Source organism: Sitophilus oryzae, unplaced genomic scaffold, assembly GCF_002938485.1.
Source record: "Sitophilus oryzae breed Bouriz unplaced genomic scaffold, Soryzae_2.0 scaffold_179_pilon_pilon, whole genome shotgun sequence".
NCBI classification, from domain to species: domain Eukaryota; kingdom Metazoa; phylum Arthropoda; class Insecta; order Coleoptera; family Curculionidae; genus Sitophilus; species Sitophilus oryzae.
Window position 1 is genome coordinate 9086359 of NW_022146501.1, and position 12968 is coordinate 9099326.

At 32.5% G+C, this 12968-nt stretch overlaps 1 protein-coding gene across 8 annotated transcripts in view; it reads right to left on the reverse strand.

The window, feature by feature from the left end:
* The window catches only part of LOC115882873, a 708621-nt gene extending 702339 nt beyond the window's left edge, over positions 1-6282 (reverse strand). For 5 of the 8 annotated variants that reach the window (XR_004050274.1, XM_030901130.1, XM_030901132.1 and 2 more), the window contains exon 1: positions 6042-6282. The gene's annotated coding sequence lies outside the window, so the exon portion shown is untranslated. Of the gene's footprint in view, positions 1-5965 lie in introns of all 8 variants that reach the window. The other 3 variants (XM_030901128.1, XM_030901129.1, XM_030901127.1) reach the window with 3 other exon arrangements.
* Positions 6283-12968: the final 6686 nt, after the last annotated feature.

Consider the following 12968-nt stretch of genomic DNA (forward strand, 5'->3'; position numbering starts at 1 on the left):
TAACTAAGTGACAGTAGTAAATTTATTGTTTGTAATAGTCGTTAAGAATTCTCATTGAACCTGAAAACAAGCTATGAAAAATCAGTAAATAACAAAGTTGAAATAATACAAATTCTCGGTATTTATGTATGAACAGTGTATGCATGTACGTGTTGCATTAGTGATGAATGTTACAACTAAATATTTTGTATTGTTATAAATATATCATATATCCATTTTGATGATTCATTGAACGTGTGTGGCAACGTTGGTTATTATTTATGTATAACAGCATTTTTTTATAAAAAAAAACGGATAACATCAAAGTAAAAGAAATTTTAAATATTTTTCATACATATTTAATTGTTATTTATTTTTATTTTGTTATTAATTTATTATTCTATTCTGATTTTGGCTGGTTTGGTTGGCAATACATTTAAAATACATCGAACATTTATCGGTTGTTATCACTAGAGTCAAAACAAACCAAGAATTAAACAACGTGATTAATTTTTCGACGATAATTAAATTTGGTTTCTATAATAATGAATCAAAACGAGACGAGAAATAAATGGATTTAGTCTTTAATCGTAGGTTATAAACTTATCAAAAACTAAAGCAATGTACAACGAATTAATAGACAGAAAAGACATAACACATAAATAACACAAAACTGGAAATAATAGAAGAATACATATATTTAGGACAACTAATACACAGCTCGGGATCTCTACTACCAGAAACAACCGAAGAGTTGAATTGGCATGGAGTGATTATTGAAGAAACTCAATCATGTTCAAATCTAGAATGTCTCTTTACCTAAAGAAGAAAACATTCGACCAATGTGTACTACCACTCATGACCTATGCGATGACCAGTCAAAACCTGGACTCTGGACTCGACAACACTCAATGGAACGAAATATGCTGGGCATAACACAGAGTCGAATCTCTCAAGTGGCAATGGGCAGGACACCTGGCAAGATGGACGGACAACAGATGGACCACAAAAATTACAGCATGGTACCCACGAGGAATTAAGAGACCTAAAGGAAGAAAAAACCGGAGATGGGACCATGATATTAGGAAATTAGCAGGGATAACTTGGACCCACATAGCCACATAGCCAACAATAGACAACAATGGGCCCAACTACAAAGAAAGTAGCTAACTATGTGAGGAAGGCTACACCATAATTGGAAATGGTTGAATAACCTGAGAATGATGATTATGATGAATCGGAGGTTATCGAATTTCACAACTGGTGTATAATAGGTGTATCAGACAACAATGTGGAATACAGGACGTAGTGAGATGGGATAGGCAAAGAAAAAGACAATGGTTCGCACACATAAAACGCATGGAAGAAAACAGGCTACCACGCATAGCTCTTGAAGGGAAACCCATGGGTAAAAGACAGCCTCGAAGACCTCTAAAAAGATGGAAAGACAGCTGGCATCCCCCAAAACTCCTACAGAGGCAACCTCAAAACTAACAGATCGACTAGATCTCAAATAAGTAGAAGAAGAAGAATAAGTGTATTAAAAATATAGGTTAGATTATAAATATTATATTTATTTATATACTAAGGGCTGGCAAAGGTTAGCCTTGGGTGCATATTTCCGTATGTCAGAAGAGTACAATGGCGTTTATAATGTACTGAACAAGAGGGAACAGTAAACACGTTGCCAAACGTATGAAATGAATCGAGAAACTGTGCACATTGCTAAGAGACGTGGAAGTGGATATAGCAGATTTGTCGCAAGCTTTGTTCGGGTTCTTGTTATTACCGATTCTGAACCGTCCTAGAACTCTGCAGCGCATGCGCAAATGAAATAATGTGCTCATATTTCCTTCTGCGCATACGCGTCACAGTTCTAGGACGGTTCAGAATCGGTAATAAGAGAAACCCGAATTAAGCTGCAGTTAACCGGTCGACCCAATCAGTACCTCTGTCAGTACTTAAAGTTCTAGGGAGAGGTGTACATCATGCGTTAAGCTTCACGATTTAATTACCTCTCGTGATACTTTATTTGTTTATTTATTAACGAGTCGTTGTAATTTTCTCTATGGCTTGAAAATTTTTAAGTGCAAGCTAGAAACACTTTTTGATAATGAAACGCATTTTTGATAAAATTAATAATAAGTGGAACTGAGTTAGTTTTCGACAGTGGTCGGGCTATTAGAACTGTGAATTCAAAAATCGATATCTCGAAATCTATTAGAAATAATTGATTGTAGTTTTTTCAAAAACTTTCTTAATATTTCTGCTGTATTTTCTTCGTAGACAGTAAGTGAAAATCTTTATCAATAAAAAAATTACACGACTGCTGAAAATTGCTATGCTCTAAAAGTAAATAGATGGGTTGTTTACAATTTGTGAATGGAAAAAAAAACAACCTTATCGAATTTTTCTTATGTAAACATATTGTAAAAAATCCTATCTTCAAAATAAAAAAAGTTTCAATATCTAAAGTGTTTCTTGAGTTATGGCGTGTTGTGTTAAAAAGTTGAGTTTTTAAATTATCTTATAGTCGTTTAAAAATAAGCGATTTGCGATCGTGATTTTACTTTACTTGATAGGGAAAGGCGTACCGGTAAAGCGGCAACAGCACTCCGTCGCATTTCTCTCACTCCGACTTAATAAGATCCCTATGCGATTTACTTCCACACGTGTAAATACCGGCCCAAGAGTAACAGTTGCCAGCACGGTATAAATACTATATTATATAATAAAATGCATTTTAGAGTATCATAAACTAGTTTCAATTTTTCAAAATGTTTTTTAGAAGGTATTCAATATATATATTTATAAAGAAAAGATGTTATCGTGGGGACTATAATAAAAAAGAAGAATGAAATTATTGGGCAACCTACAGTAAGATTAGCCATGAAACATGGCTAAAATACGACTACCCGTAGACACTCAGTGTTTCTGCCTTCCAGCTTCATCAATACGGGAGGAATCAGCAACGATGAACTAGCGATCCTGAAAAAAGAAAAAGGGGAAGCAAACGAGACACTAGGCACCATTTGCAATCTGGTTAAGCAGTAGCTCACAATTCGCAAGCGTTACTACCAAAAAACCGCTGCGGAGGTACTTCTACATACTTCGCCGCTATAACCTTAGCCCAGAAAAAAACAATAAAGAAAAGATTTCTTTATTCTTTTCTTCGACCTTCTTTATTCTTTTCTTCTTTTCTTCGATCTTCTCTTTATTGTTTTCTCTGGGCTAAGGTGATAGCGGCGAGGTATGTAGAAGTACCTCCGCAGCGGTTTTTTGGTAGTAACGCTTGCGAATTGTGAGCTACTGCTTAACCAGGTTGCAAATGGTGCCTAGTGCCTCGTTTGCTTCCTCTTTTTCTTTTTTCAGGATCGCTAGTTCATCGTTGCTGATTCCTGAGTGTCTACGGGTTACTGAGTGTCTACGGGTAGACGTATTTTAGCTATGTTTCATGGCTAATCTTACTGTAGGTTGCCCAATAATTTCATTCTTCTTTTATATTTATATTTATATATATAATAAAATATTTTGAAATTAATTGTAAGAAGTTCTAAATACTTTTATAAATTTAGAAGGCAAAATATACCTTTATATGGGCTTGTTATATTGTTCCATATTCATTTTTTACTTCCAGATTAACAGTATTTTGAATTCTTCCAACTATATAGGTTTCTGACATTTAATAAGTAAACAGGATGCTCAAATGGCGATTCTGTATGGTTTTGAACTGATTAAAAGTTACTTGGCCGATTGCGTTCCATTTCTAACCATTTTTTTGAATAATTGAAAATAAGCCGTGATTATTTAAGCATCGCTGTTTCGTGTTGAACACTATGATTTTTTTATAATATAGTAATTTTTTAAGTTGAAAAATATGTTGATTTCACAAATATCAAAGTCAAAACATGTAAATGTTCAATAAGACAAAGAAAAGCCAAAAAATTGATGTCAATGAATTGACAAAATTTGCTAAAATTTTTGGGACAATATTTTTTTGCATCAGTACCTCGATCAGTACCAATTTACAGTATTATTAATTAACACCCTGTATATTACAACATTCCTTAAATTTATATTTAAAATACAAAGATATATATACATACTATGATTTATAAAATTACTTTTATATAATTTTATAGTCAATTCTAGGAAAAATATTATTAAATATTTCCAAAGATAAAGGATAGGAAAAAACAATATTCCATGAACTGCAGTTTTTCGATGTACCATCTAATCTAAACAACGAATCATTCGGGATCATTGAACCGTAAACGATCTAGAAATTTATTCATTCAATAAGTGGAAAATTATACGTTTTTTCTGATATACAATATATTTTAAAATTAACAAACCACCTTGTTTCTGATTATACAGTGAAGAAAAAAATGTAATAATTAAATTAAATAATGCAATTATTTAATTATTAAAGAAAATAAATTCTTGGAACTAACTAAATTTAAAATATTGATATGGTATTTACATGTTTTACAAAATTAATTTATTAATGATAAAAACTACTATTATGTGTCAATTAATAAAGAAAAACAAAGAGAAATAAAAATTTAAAAAATATTCTATTTGATAAATTTTCTTGATATGAAATTAAATTCTTGGAATTCTTATAGTTGCCTAATTTTAATATACTGCCAATATTTAAAAAAAAAATCTGTAAATTCCGACTATTAAACGTGAGGTAGTAGTAACAGATAGTATATAATATATTATAATAAAATTATTTTTTATTAATTGTCAATAACAATAAATAACAATTTTTTCCAGAAAAAGTTATGCAAAATAGGTATTGCAATTATTGATTGTTTATTGAATGAACCAAATATTCAGAGATATTCAGACGAATGTTGTCTACCGTTGGCGTTATTATAAATATATCTATTAAAATTAATATAGCAATATATTCTTTCTTTTGTTTTTCCTATTAGTATTTTTAGTTTCATTTTATTATTTTCGTTATATATACCTTTATTATTTTTGTTATATAAATTTTATATTGTTGCAAAAAAATATATCTGATTCTGACAAACGATTAAACAACGTATATCGTATAATTATCTTAAATATTTTTATTGTCTTTGTCTCGGTTTTGATGTAATTCGTCTTTTATTTGTGCTTATCATTTTGTGTGTAGTGTTTTGTTAGTTTTAGTTATTTTTCTTCTAAATTTCTGTTACATTAATTTAATATACATTTTATTAAATACAAATTATCCAAAGCTGAAAAAGTTAGTCTAAGTACTTGAAACAAACGATATTAAACATAGAAGTTTCCATTAAAAAATTTTAAAAAATCTTTATTTAAAAAATGATAATATTGTAATATTATTAAAAGCTATTGGAAAACAATGCAATGCAATTTATTTTATAAGTTTATACTATTAACGATAATAGTAGTAAAAGTAGAATTTAATGCCATATTTTTACCTATAAAAATTAAAAAACCTTTTAGATTATCTTGACATTTCTTAATCTTTGCCTGAAATGATTATTTAAAATGTTGCCTTTAAAGAAATCTACGAAATAAAAAAGATATAATATATGAGAAACCAGCTTGTCAATGGCTTTTTACTATTAAAGCTTTGCCTAACCGGCAAAAAAAAAATGCTTAACGTTTAAGAAAGTATACGTCCTCCCGTCCTCAAAAGCAAAAAACACAAAAGAACTCTTTAAAATATCTAAATACATACAACTATTCAAGAACACATTAGTTTTTAGCATATACCTTTGTTATAAAGGGCTGACGTTCTGTTAAAATGACATTATACATATAAAGTCAAACTAAAAATTGACAAGAATTACTTGAAGAGGTAAAACCAAAACCCACTTTCTGTGTACGACTTTTTGTTTGTTTTTAATTTTTACCTATGTTATTCTAAATAAAATAAATAAATAAATAAATAACGAAAGAAAAAAGCAGTGGTGTTTACAAAAATAACTTTTTTATTTCGTAAATTTCAAATTTCTTTTACCAGATTTTCGCGTAAATCAGTTAAAACAGAGAAGAAAGATAAAACTCGTTATATTACAATCTATATTCACCAAGACCTCTTGAATCTGAAGCCAAGACCGATCCAAATATTTAATAAATCCTCAAAAATTCACCACAAAATCAAACTTTCCCGACTAAATCAAATCGTTTTCGCAGTAATAACATCCACAAAATCCAAAACAACTAAATATCCCCGATTTATCTGTCACTTGCGCCGATGTTTGTATAAATAAAACATCGCCGAAACGCGTTTTTCGTGTTCCAAGCTCGACGGAACGCACCGATCCGCGATCAGCATCCGCCGTCATCAGACTGGCCCTCCATTGGCCATTAGCGTGCGGTGGAGAACCGGCTTGCGAACGCGCGCCATCGTGGACGGCAACGCTCGCTCTTGGGGCCGCGTTGCCGGATTGCAGGAAGACCGCAGGAATTCCTGGCGCCTAGGGTTGCTCGCTTGCCTATGTGTTTGTTTCTATTAACGCGGGTTGTTAAATGTTGCCAATAGATCCTTCTTTCTTAACATTTAACCGCTTACATACGATCTGACATATCGTTATACTATTTTTTTATGTATAATACAATTTAATAAAAACAACTCCTTTTTTCAGGAGTTTTCAGGAGCCTTTTTTGATTGACCATGGCAAGTTCTTCGACGTACATGATATTGAAAGGTATACTGTTCATCCTAAATATCAACGGCCAACGGCCCATTAATATTAGATACCACCTATTTTCCTCCCAACAAAACATACCTAATCAGGGGCGCAACTAGATCTATACTTTTAGTGGGGCTCAAGTCTTTTGGGGGGGCTTAGATCACTATAAGATAATATTGATGTAAGGTTAAAACCAATTTTACACGATACGCATTGGTCATTTAGGGGTCTAAGCCCACCCTGGCCCCCACTAGTTGCGCCTCTGTACCTAATATCCCTGTATCCATTTTTTCCGACACACTGCCCTCTCCCAAGGATCCTGTTGCAGTTAATATGGAATTTTGTAAATTAAAGAAATCTTAAACTACCAGATATCTTTACAAAACTAGTCTAATGCATATTTTGAAGGATATTGGGGTAGGTGCCGATTGGTTCGGAGTATTTGGTTTTCGGCCCAAATACTCCTATCCCTGTCCCTGCTTTGGTTTTGGAAGGCACGTTGTTTTCCCCAATCCTTTTTATTACTCAATACTACAGTGAGGTGTTTCTCAAAGTTCTCTTACGGTCTCTACATGTTTATTTATGTTATATTTATTAAAATCAAAGGAAGCGATGGACATACATCTGTAAAAGCTAGTAATGGATACGAATGGTTTGATTTCATATAATGTCATTTTAGTAGAACGTTTATAATAGACGTATCTGAAAAAAAACTAAAGTGTTCTTGATATTTTAAATAGTTTTTTCTTTGTTCTTTTTTTGTTTTTTTTTTATTCCTAACAACCAATGGGATAGAAGATATACTTCCTGAAACGTTCAGCATTTTTTGTCGGCCGGGCAAATTTGTTTTACTAGTAAAATACCACTGACCACTTTGTCTACTTTGGATCAACGCAGTGTTTTTTACAAAAAAATATCTGTTTATTTTACAGATTTTATTCTAGTAGCAAAATACCCAGAATTCTGTTCAAGAAATGAACCAGCCACAAAGGTCATGACATTCTAAACATATCGCTAATCTGATACACAGTCAATGCAGATTTATTTTTTGAACATTAGGTACATTCTGCCGTTTTGTACAACACAGATCCATAATGAGCCTTCCTTCATTATTTTGGTGGATATTTATAGCAGGTTGTTCGTATTTCTCAGGTTGTTCGTATTTCTCGTTCGTATCTCTCTTTCTCATAGTGGAACACGTAACTCGAATGAAATGGAGATGGGCAGGTCATGTGGCGAGAACATCTAAAGACAGGTGGACTAGAAGATTGTTAGAATGGCGACCTCGAGCAGATAAACGTAGCAGAGGCAGACCACCGACACGCTGGACCGATGATGTAAAGAGGATTATAACTCAAGAAAGGGGAACACACAATAGATCTATAAGGTCGCGGTGATTAACTCCCCTCCTAAACATTCTACATTCTACATTCTACCGCCATTCGTCCGAAAAATCAAACGATCTAGCTAGAATAGAAGCTAACACTCCGCTAACTGGACGTTATTTGTTATTCTGTGACTGGACGATCAGATCCGCTCTGCTATACAAGTGAAAACCAGCTTAAAGCGGAACTCAAGAACCTGTAAGACTCCATCCGTAACCTGGAATGGTAATCCTCAAACGGTCTAAGACACTCGAAGAAATATATCAGAACTTCAGGACCAGAAAAATCAAAGATATTTCTTGATTTAAGCAAGAACAATCTTCAGATTGTCACGGTTTTTTTTAACAGGACACTGTCTCCTCAATGGACACTTCAGTAGATTGAAGCTAAGAAACACAGGCGAAAGCAGATTCTATGGGAAAAATGTGGAAACACCAGGAAATGTCATCACTGAGTGCGCTGGCGCGGCGCACAGTGTAACGAAATCGGGAAATGCGGGACATTAGCCCAAAGAACAAAAAAATTAATTCATCAAGTTTTTAATATAGATGGATAAAGGACATCCCAGAGCTCCACCATGTGAGATATTTCTTGAGTCCTTAGTCGTCTTGACCTTAGTCCTTTCTTGACCTCTTAGTCGGGGAGTTATGGCGGGTTAAAGTTATGGTTTCCTTAATTTACCAAATCTGTACAAAAATTTCATACAATGAAATTTATTATTTTCAGAAGTTTTCTTGTGTTGTTCAATTCCAACAATTTTTTCCGTAAAAAGAGGTCTTTTACCAACAACAAACCTGAAAAAAATGTCCCAATTTTTTTCAAGTCTAGTTTCTACATGTTTATTATGACTTTCAAAAAAACGCATACATTCGCGCCATGTTTTATATGCAAAATGTCATAGAGTGAACCTTCTAGTATACTGTTACATATAAATTTCATCCACCTAGATCCGAACCTGGAAGAAAAAATTTCTTCGGCAATAATTACGTTTTCCATTGATTCGACCGTAGTTTGATGACATGAAAGAGGCAGCAGAACTATTTGTTTCTCTTTACGGTTGGTATTATATGCCTTCAAGCATTCATATGCTTTTGATTCATGGTGCAGATATCTGTGAACGTTTTCAATTTATACCCATCGACAAAATGTCCGAAGAAGCATCTGAATCAAGAAACAAAGATTTTCGATCGTTCCGCCAAAATTTTTCCAGGAAGAGTGGTCGTAAGGAAACTATTGAAGATATATTGCACAACTCATTGATATATTCAGATCCTCTACTTTCACATCAGCGACCAAAGCACTCTAAAAATAAAAAAGTAGACTTGTTCCGGAAGCGAAAGAGCTCTTGTATATGGATGGAGAAGAAATTGAGAATGATTTTTAAGCATGTTTTATGTAAGTGCCTTACATATTATGTTATTTTGGAATAATATACACCCCACATAAATTATCGCATCACTTGTTAATTTGGAAAACTGCAAAGTATTCTTAAAAAAATTCTCTTGGTTAACAATAATCTCAAAAGTTATTTGCATTAATAGCAACTTGTTTAGGAATAGAAAGTATATCATAACTCAAGCAGACCTTAGATTTAAGTTTTTCACATAAAAATGTTTGAAGCGTTTCAAGAATAAATACTACGAAAAATATAAGTGTTGCGAAATTTTTTGTGAGGTGTGTGTTATGGTTTCCTTTGTTGAAGTTGAATACGTTTTTTTCGCATATTATCAAATTATTTAATACTGTTAAATGATATTTGCCACTTGTGTCGTTCTCTTTGAGTTTTGCAGTCTTATCTAATTTATCCCTGATTATTTGAATATTTAGGAATGTTGATTGAGTTTTGACATATTAGCGGGAGATAAACGATTGTTCGACGGGAATTTGATAACGTTTTTGCTCCATAAAAGCTATAAACTCTTCGTAAATAAAAAAATATACCTGTAAAGTCCTTTTATAAAACTTCGTATTTTTTTTGGCCTTTTATTACGCCTTTTTTTACTCTTTTGCCCTGTAGCAAAAATTCCTAGTCGTATTATTTAATTTCTGTCAAAAAATGTCAGCAAGAATAGTGATAACTGAAGAAAAATGCCAATGTCCCACTATTTTACTTTTCGTTACACTGTGCGGCACCGGGACAACCATTCGTGCGATAATTTTTGGTACGACTGATATTGGAGATGGAGAACTAACTTCTCTAAAACCAGAAACTCTTAGAAACTAGCTTTTGTCAAAGCCTTCAGACTGAGTTATAACTCATCACTCATCTCTTAGAATCTCAGAATCGCAGTTATTAACTTACCCCCTCCCATACAATCTACAATTTTCTTTTAAAAATAATTTATCAAAAAGATATAATCAAAATTAATTAGAACATAATATTTTCAACTATACACCGAAAAATATCTAGAGCGTCAAGTTATTTCTTGAGACATTCCTGCAAGCATTCCATAGTGGCAACGTGGCGAAGGCGATGGAATGAACGCATTGTTGCCACAATCTCATAGAGGGTTGCAATTCGGCAGGTGTAAGGAAGAAGAATCGTAAATGTAAGAACTTCAATTAAAGACGGTATGTTTATACAAGGGGTAGACGTAAACTACCTTTAGCGAATATTTTATTATGATTTAATTAGATTTTTTTTTATTCCTTTTTCTTTTAATTGGTATACCTATAGTCCTTCTAAAAATATTGCCAAAAAAACATTTTATTATTCGTTTGAATGGTTCCACTATATCTTCGACAAACTAAGAAACATATATTTAAAAAAAATCCAAAAATTTTAGAATTAATTGAAATGGGAAAACTCAGAGAAGATACAGAGTGTCCCAAATAAATAAAAAATATCAAAGTTGTATTTTTTAAATGGAACACCCCGTACATTATTACATTTTTAGTTTCTACGGTTAAAATAAAGGTTAATTTGATTAAGGTTTATCACACTTAAACCTTGCGTTTTTTGAAATATTTTCAATTTTGTAAAATTACAGTAAAAATTTTAAGGCTTCATTTCACCAAGGTTGTCAAATTTTTTAATACTCAATATTTACTGAAGTTTGTTTATTGATCAGTTATTGTGTTGCAACTATTCTGGAATCCTATTAATTGGTCCCCTTTAACAAACATTTATACAGTTTTTTTTTATTTTTTAATGAAATAAACGAACTCTATTTACAATTTTAGTACCTGTACTCTTTAAAAATTTGTTACATATTTAAAAACAATCTAAAATGTCAATATTCCATAGGTATATTGATAAATGAGGTTTAAATTATAAGAAAATGCATTTTCTACGAAAATTTGAAGAGATAGGAGAAAAATGGTATAATACAATTTAATAGGCAATTAAATTGTGAATCTGATTCTTGTAAAATATACAGGGTGTTTCATTAAAATTACACAAGTTATTGCCGTTTAAAGCTAGTAACTGTTTAAAATTAATTTTTAGACACTCTGTATAAGGTAGTATAATTTTTATTATTGCAAAACACAAAATTTAGTAAATAGAAATACTTCAGTACAATATTTGGTTTTAAAAAGTTAAATACGTCTAGAGAAATGAAGCATTAAAATTATTAGGTACTGTATTTTGACAAAAACATAAATATTTCAAAAACGATAAGATTAAAATGCGGTAAACCTTAATCAAACTTACCTTTATTTTAATCGTAGAAACTAAAAATGTAATAATATACAGAGTGTTCTATTTAAAAATATAAAACTTGATTAAACTGATATTTTTTATTTATTTGGGACACTCTGTATCTTGTAAAAATATTTTTAAATTGTAGCTCTAATAGTCCTTTATATATATATATATATAATACGGGGGTCCTAGAGCTTCTGCCGCATCCCGCATTTCGACCTCCTTATTGTTCGATTTTGCCATTCTTCCTGGTTAATAGATCTGTCTCTCATGTACTGGTCTACTCCATCTAACCACGTAGTTGTAGGTCTTCCTCTTTTCCTTCTGCTTTGGGGTACGATACTCCATTGCCCTTTTTGGCCATCTTTCCCCTCCCATTCTTTTTACGTGCCCATACCATAGTAGCTGCCTCGATTCGATGTTGTCGGTACTGGTATATATTCGCCTTGTCCTTTGCCTGATCTACTCATTTCTAGTGTGCTCCATCCTTGATATTCGACATGCTCTTCTGAAAAAGTCCATCTCCACTGACTCGACCATCCTTCTCTCTTTTGATGTAAATTGCCAGCATTCGGCACCGTATGTTAAAATTGGCTCTACGATTGCTTTGTAAATCCTGAGCTTTGTTTGAATGGATGTTTTATTTGACCATAGGAGAGGGTTTAAAAGACCGATTATTTTCTTACCTTGTTGAACTCTATGTATATCTTTCTTGGAGTTCCCCCCTTCTTCAGATATAATACTTCCTAAATATTTATATTCGCTACACATTTTAATTTCATGTATGTATAGTTCAGGATCTTCAGTTTGTTCTTCTCCTACTTTCAGGTATTCGGTTTTTGTGAGGTTGATATTAAGTCCCCATCTATCGTATTCTTCAAGTTTCCTGAACATGTAGTCGGCATCCTCCTCACAACCTGCAACAATGACTTGGTCGTCTGCAAAAAAAAAGGTCGATAATAGTCTTTCAACGAAACTTACAATTTGCAAAAATCTAATCGTTTAGTTACAATACTCCGTGTCGTATGTGGTGAGCAACCCTGTATACACAGTAGCAAATTAAAATATTTAATTTTAAGATACTAAAGTACATTTAGGAGTTATAAAACGTTTTCTAAATATAAATAAATAAATTTAGTCCACTTGAAGTCGGTACTTCGCCATCAGGAGACAGAGCGCGTTTGCAGTGCCGCCCTGGCTGAATATTAAAATAAAATTACGGCTCGATTTGCATAAATATTAAGTCCTGATTAATCTGCTCTAAGTTGGATGCTAATTATCCTCAGGACTGGAGCG